Source organism: Trichosurus vulpecula, chromosome 3 (assembly GCF_011100635.1).
Source record: "Trichosurus vulpecula isolate mTriVul1 chromosome 3, mTriVul1.pri, whole genome shotgun sequence".
Lineage (NCBI taxonomy): Eukaryota > Metazoa > Chordata > Mammalia > Diprotodontia > Phalangeridae > Trichosurus > Trichosurus vulpecula.
The window spans coordinates 181502647-181509242 of NC_050575.1; positions in this window are offsets into that span (position 1 = coordinate 181502647).

A 6596-nucleotide genomic window follows, 5' to 3' on the forward strand; every position below is an offset into this window, starting at 1 on the left:
CGGGTGGTAAAGGAGAGACCAGATGGCCTCAAGTCATCTACCACAAATGAAGGTGAAAACAAATGGTCTAAAAAACCCCAAAATTTCACATAGTTTCATTTCGTTAAGGATAAATGTACTTTCTCCTAACTTTCTGGCAATACTAGCTTCTTCTCTGAAAGACAGAGAGTAGTCAGCAGACAGGCAGCTATCTGAAAATGAAGGCTTTCCAGAAAAGACAGCCTTCACTTATCTGGCATCATGTGCTGCATAAACCCAACTATCGCCTCTGTCAGTGATGGAGATTCAGGTAATACTAAGAGGAGACAATCACTTTCTGAGGAAACATTTTTTTTGGTCTGTCTTTAAACACACACTCTCCCCCACCCCACACCACCCCCAGAACCACGGAATCTCAAAGTTTAAAGGTAACTCAAAGGTCACATCACCCAATGTCCTAGCCTTATAGGAATCCTCTGTCTAGACACTTTAACAGATAAATACCCAGCTTCTTCTGAAACGTTTCCAGAGACAGGAGGCTCACTACACTATGAGTCAGTTGTCAGTCTGTTACATTTTTGGGTGACTCTTTTCTCTTTTTTATTACTGAAATGAAATGTCTTTCTATGACTTCTTTCCATTTGTTCCAGTTCTGACCTTTGGTCATAGAACAAATGACGATAGAACATAGAACAAATCTGATTCCTCTCCTAGATGATAGCTCTTCAGACAGTATTATGGAACCCCTCAGTCTTCTCTAGGCTGACCAATCCAGTTCCTAGATGCCATCACAGTTTCCAGAACCATTTCTAACCTAGTCATTTTTCTCTGAATGTCCTCTAGCTTGTTATCTTAGTTGAAATGTGGAGCCCAGGAGGGAAAACGGCAGTCCAGCTGTGGTCTGATCCGTGTAGCAATTTCCATTTGTGACTACATCATCCTCAATTAATTTAGTGAAACCTTTGAAAGAACAGCTGCCCTCAATAACCTTTTTCTCTTCTGCTTTCCCTCTCCCTGCTTGAAGCAGAGTACAAAGCAAAGCAGAATCTTCTTAAGGGAAAACCAGGTCTGACTTTCAGTGTGGGTGCCATATTTTCAGAAGGGCACTGGCAAACTGAAGCTCATTTAGAGGAGGGTGACTGGGATGGTGAGGGGACTGGAGCCTAGGTTATGTGAGCCAGTGATAGTAGCAGACAGAGGCCTAGACTTGGAGGCAGAAAGACCTGGATTTAATTCCTGCCTCTGACATTTGGTAGCTGGTTTGATCTTTCTGAGATTCATTTCCACATTTCTAAATGGTCGATAATAAAACTGTAGTCCTTCCCTCAGAGGACTGACATGAGGTCCAAATGAAATGATGTAGGTAAAGCTTTTTGTGAACTTTAAAAGTGCTATATAAATGTGTCATCTGTACAAGGAACTGATGTTCAACCTAGAGAAGGGAAGATTTAAGGGGTACATGATAATCATCCTCAACGGATTTAAGTGAGGAAGAGAACAGTGTTTTGTTTAGATTCAGAGGGTAGAACCCTGAACAATGGTGGAAACAATGAGGTGATAAGAATAATGATAGCTAACATTTATATAGCTTACCATGGGCTAGGCACTTTACAATTATCTCATTTGATCCTCACAACGACTCTGAGAGGTAGGTGCTATTATTAGCCCCATTTTACAGATGAGGAAACTGAGGCAAACAGAGGTTACGTGACTTGCCCAGGGTCACACAGGCCATATGTGAACTCAAATCCTGACTCGGGACCTGGCATTCTATCTACTGCGCCTCCTAGCTGAGAAGTAGATTTTGGTTCCGCATAAGGAAAAACTTATTAACAACTAGAGCCATCTAAAAGTGGAATGGGTTGCCTAAGGAAGGTGTGAGTTTCTTATCACTGGAAGTATTGAAGTAGAGGCTGAATGTCCACTTGCTGGCAATGTCGCGGAGGAGATTTCTGTTTAGCAATGGGTTGGACTAGATGCCCTCCAAGGTTCCTTCCAACTCTGAAATTCTCTGTTTCTGAAGCTCTCTGTGCCCTTTGATATAGAAGAAAAATAACCTCACCGATCTGATCAAAACTAATGTTCTGCTACAGTGATGGAGCTTTTTGAAAGCCACTTGCTGTTGCCTGGCTAGATTTCTCACACTGACTCAGTGGGCAGAATAATGAGACTCCTTTATCTTGAGAAGGTGATTTCTTCTTGATGTGTCCTTTGAACATGCCTTTCCCCTCAGATGCTGCTACACCACACTCGGTTGTTCTGTCTGCCCAAATGGAAGAAGTTATTATTTGGCAGGCGCAGGGGGCATAAGGGAGAGGAAATTATGGTTTTACTTTGACATCTGATATTTCAGAGAATGTACCGCATCAAAAAAGGTTGTTTTTATTCTACTACCCTGGGACAATTACTGTTTCAAAACGCTGTGGTATAGGGATTCCAGTGGTAGCAAGATTCAATGAAGGCTATATCTTACATTATTAATCACAATAGTTGTGGAGTTGGTTTCAAGAAGATGAATAATAGGTTTGAATTTGTTTTTAAAAAGGTTGGGTTTCTTTCCATTTTATTCTAAATTCGAAGGTCTAATCTGTTCTCTTTCGTGCAGGTACAACGTAAAGAAATTATTCTTTGAGTTAACAAAGTGAATGACAAATTCTTTTTCTATAAAAGTGTATAATTTTGTAAAAGGACAAGAAAAGTCATTCCAAAAGGAGATTCCTTCTGCCTGCATGGTTTGAGTCACAAGTATCAGACAAACTGCCTTAGTTAGAATTAACTCAACCCTCCCATTACAAGACCATCCCAAGACCTAAGACCATAAGTGAATCCAACTGGCTTCTAGCCAGTAGACTGTGCTGGCTATACTTTGTTTCCTCTTGTATTCCTCATGGACTAGGCAAGATAGAGCATGAACATCCTGCTCATCCATATCTTCAATCAGGGCAGTGTATCCTGAATATATCCCTCCTTTCTCTCTTTTGTTAAAGGGATATAAGACAGTAGAATTCCCAACTCTGAACTTTGAAACCTCAGTAGACCTTGTGATAACAAAAAGTTAAAAGTAAATGTAGACTCTTTTTTAAAGGAGAAAAAAGCTGGGATCTGATATAACTGTTTCCCAAGCTCTGTTTTTTTAATGCCACCAAGGATCTTCACAGATCTCAAAAAAAGAAAGAAAAAAATGTCCTTAAAACCAACCTAATGTATTTCTTTTCCCACTGGAGCAGATCACAGCTCTTCAAGGACAATGCTTAGGAATGACTGTAGACAAAAAGCCTTACTACCTGGTGGCAAATATTCTGTTGGTGAGTTTCTTTGAAATTATTTGGGCTGGTTCCTAGAATACAGATACATCATCCATTATTAAACCTGTCCTTGAAAGCTTCCTCTCTTTGTAAGAAGTGCCAGAGCTCAAGGTCCCTTGACATAGCTTTCAAGTATCTATGGCTACCTCCGGTCATTGAAGGAGGACTTTAGTAGAGGAAAGTTAATTATATTTTACTTTCATTTTTAATGACTGTATATGACATGACACTTTTGGGGATGGGCCATGGTTCCATTAAATTAAACACACATTTATTAAATGCCTGCTGTATACTAGGTGTTAGAGATACAAAGACAAACATGAAACACTCTCTACTCTTGGGAATTTCTGTTACACTGGTGGGTAGGACATGTATACACATCAGTAAATATTAAAGTATATACAAAGCAAATACAAAGACTTTTTTGGGTGGGGGAGAACAAAAAATACTGTGGGTGCAGATCATAGAAGGTCTCATTTAGGAGGCAGGACCTAAGCTTCGCTTTGAAGGGAAGCAAGGGATTTTAAGAGACAAAGGTGAGGAGAGAGAGGTCTATAGTTATAGGGTTTAGCTTATTCGAAAACATGGGGATGGGAAATAGAATGTCATGGGTGGGGAACCGTGAGTAGATCAGTTTGGTTGGAATATGGATTGTATGAGGGAGAATAATATGGCATCAGTATGGTAAGATGGGCTGAGGCTTTAAATACCAGACAAATTTGTATCGTCTTGGAGATAAAAGGGAACCACTGAAGTTTCTTGAGCTAAGGATTGATATGGTTATGCCCATACTTTGGATATTTGAATCTGGCAGTTGTGTGTAGATCAGATTGGAGAGGGTATAGGTTAGAAGCAAGGAGACCAAATTAGGAGGCTATTGCCATAGTCCAGGTAAAAGATAACAGACCGAATCAGGGCTTTGTAGGTGGATGGAAGGGGAAAGATGTGAGATATATTTTGGAGGTGGAATCAACAGGACTTGGCAACTAGTCGGATATAATAGATGAGGGAGAGGGAAGAGTCAAAGATGACTCCAAGTTTGTGAACCTGGATGACTAGAAGGATGGTGGTAGCTCCAACAGAAACAGGGATGTTGGTAGTGGTGGTGGTAGGGGCAAGTTTTAGGGAAATGATGCTGATTTTGAGTTGCTCATGGGACACCTAATTGGAGCTGTCTAGTAGGCAGTTGATGGTGTAGAACTGAAGCTCAGAAAAGAGCGAAGAGCTGGAAACATGCATGCATGTGTGTATGTATCACACATATTACACAATACATATACTTACATGTGTATGCATATGTGCAACACATATATGTATATGCACATATGGATGTGTGTATATATTTGATGGAGTCCTGGAGTACATTGATTGCTTTGAAAATAATAGGTTTTTTTTGAGGGGGACAGCTAGGTGGAGCAGTAGATAGACTACTAGCCTGGCATCAGGAAGATCTGAGTTCAAATCCAGCCTCAGACACTTACTAGGTGTGTGACCCTTGGCCAAGTCACTTAACCCCAATTGCCTACAAAAACATGAATAGCCTTTTTAATCCTTGGCAGTCAGTAATGTGTGGGATACAACATTGTGAAAGCTTCCCATGAATAAATCAGGCAAAGTAATACTCAAATAGTACAAATTTAGTTAGGATGTAGACCTCACTAAGCCTAAGTTTCGTTTTCCTGTAAATCATATGATTTCGGGGAAATCAGGTGGTCTCCCCCTCTCCCCCTCCCCTAGCCTACTCGCATGCCGTCATCTTAACATTAAGATTTCCCTATAAGGTAATTCTGTAGTTTCTGTGCTAGTATTGGATAAACTTATTCTGGGATAGATTGTGAGGCCACCTGTCCCAGCAAATAGGGACAGGAGTCCAGCCTCTAGGGGTGGAATTTTTTAGAATTGTTTGTACAAGGTTATATATCCCCTTGCTTGCCTTCTCCCCCTTGCCTCTCTGCACTACCATCCCACCCTGGTAGTGAGAGATGCCCAATTCTCACGAGACTTGATCAAATAAAGCTTCTGTTTTGTTTCTACCTTGAGAAAACCGAGACACCTCTGTTTTTGTTTATTTTGAGCCTGTGGTTTGTCCCACACAGTAATTGGCACAGGCATAAATATAAACATCTGACTCATAAAATTCGAGGGTACCATGCCCAATTCCATGCAGTTACTAAAACCTTTGGGCCAAGAACCAGAAAGATGGTGTTTTATTGTTATTATTTTTTTTTACCATGGCTATTTTTAGATAAAATTTGTACTGTACAGTTTCCTTTGATCAGGTAGTGAACAAGGTGATAACTAATTCTATAAATGTAAGTATCATAGGATGATAAAATTATAGGATGGCAACAAAAAATTTATGCGAAAACATTAGAAAGTACAATATTTGACAAAGGGAGGAAAAATTATTGGAGGGACCTTCTCAAGTATAAAACTATGTACATTTTTTTTGCTCCTAAGCAGCCAGCCCAGTATCTCAGCTTTTCCTATCACATTTCTTATTAATATATTTCTGAGGTTCTCTTCACAGAGTTCTCAGAAATATGACAGATGAATGTCAAGTGTTTTTACTCTCCAGAAAAGTTGTACTTATCTTTATTGGATAGAAAGATTGGATTAGATGACATCCTAGGTCCCTTCCAGTTCCTTTTTTAAAATAAGATTTATGTCAGGTATAGTAGAACATGTGTGTCGTCCCTGCTGCTGGAGAGGCTGAGGCTGGCAGATCTCTTGAGTTCTGTAATTCTGACCTTAAATAGGGCTAAAAGTCTATTGTTATCATCATCATCATTAAATATTATATCTTATATAATACCATATAGAACACAATTATGTTACATAATTATATTAGTATAACAATATATAACCAATGTTACATAGTTATATAGTATATAATGCACTAATTAGCATATATTATATCAATCATAATATGTTATATAATTATATATTATTAATATTATAGTATCAATATAATTTATACTATAATATACTATAATAGTCCTTTATGCAGTGCTTTAATAACATAAGTACAATAATAATATAGTATTTTATGGTTTTCAAGGAACCTTAAAATACTATCTTATTTTATCCTCACAACAACTCTGTGAGGTAGGTGCTATTTTTATTCCCATTTTATAGAAACTAAGGCTTAGAGTCATTAGGTGACTTGCCCAGGGTCATATAGCTAGGAAGTGTCTGAGGCTTGATTTGAATGGGGGTCTTCTTAACTTCAGATCTAGCAGTCCATCCACTTTATCTTTTAGCTGTGGTTACAAACTAACTACACCAAGTCCAGCATCAATATGGTGAACA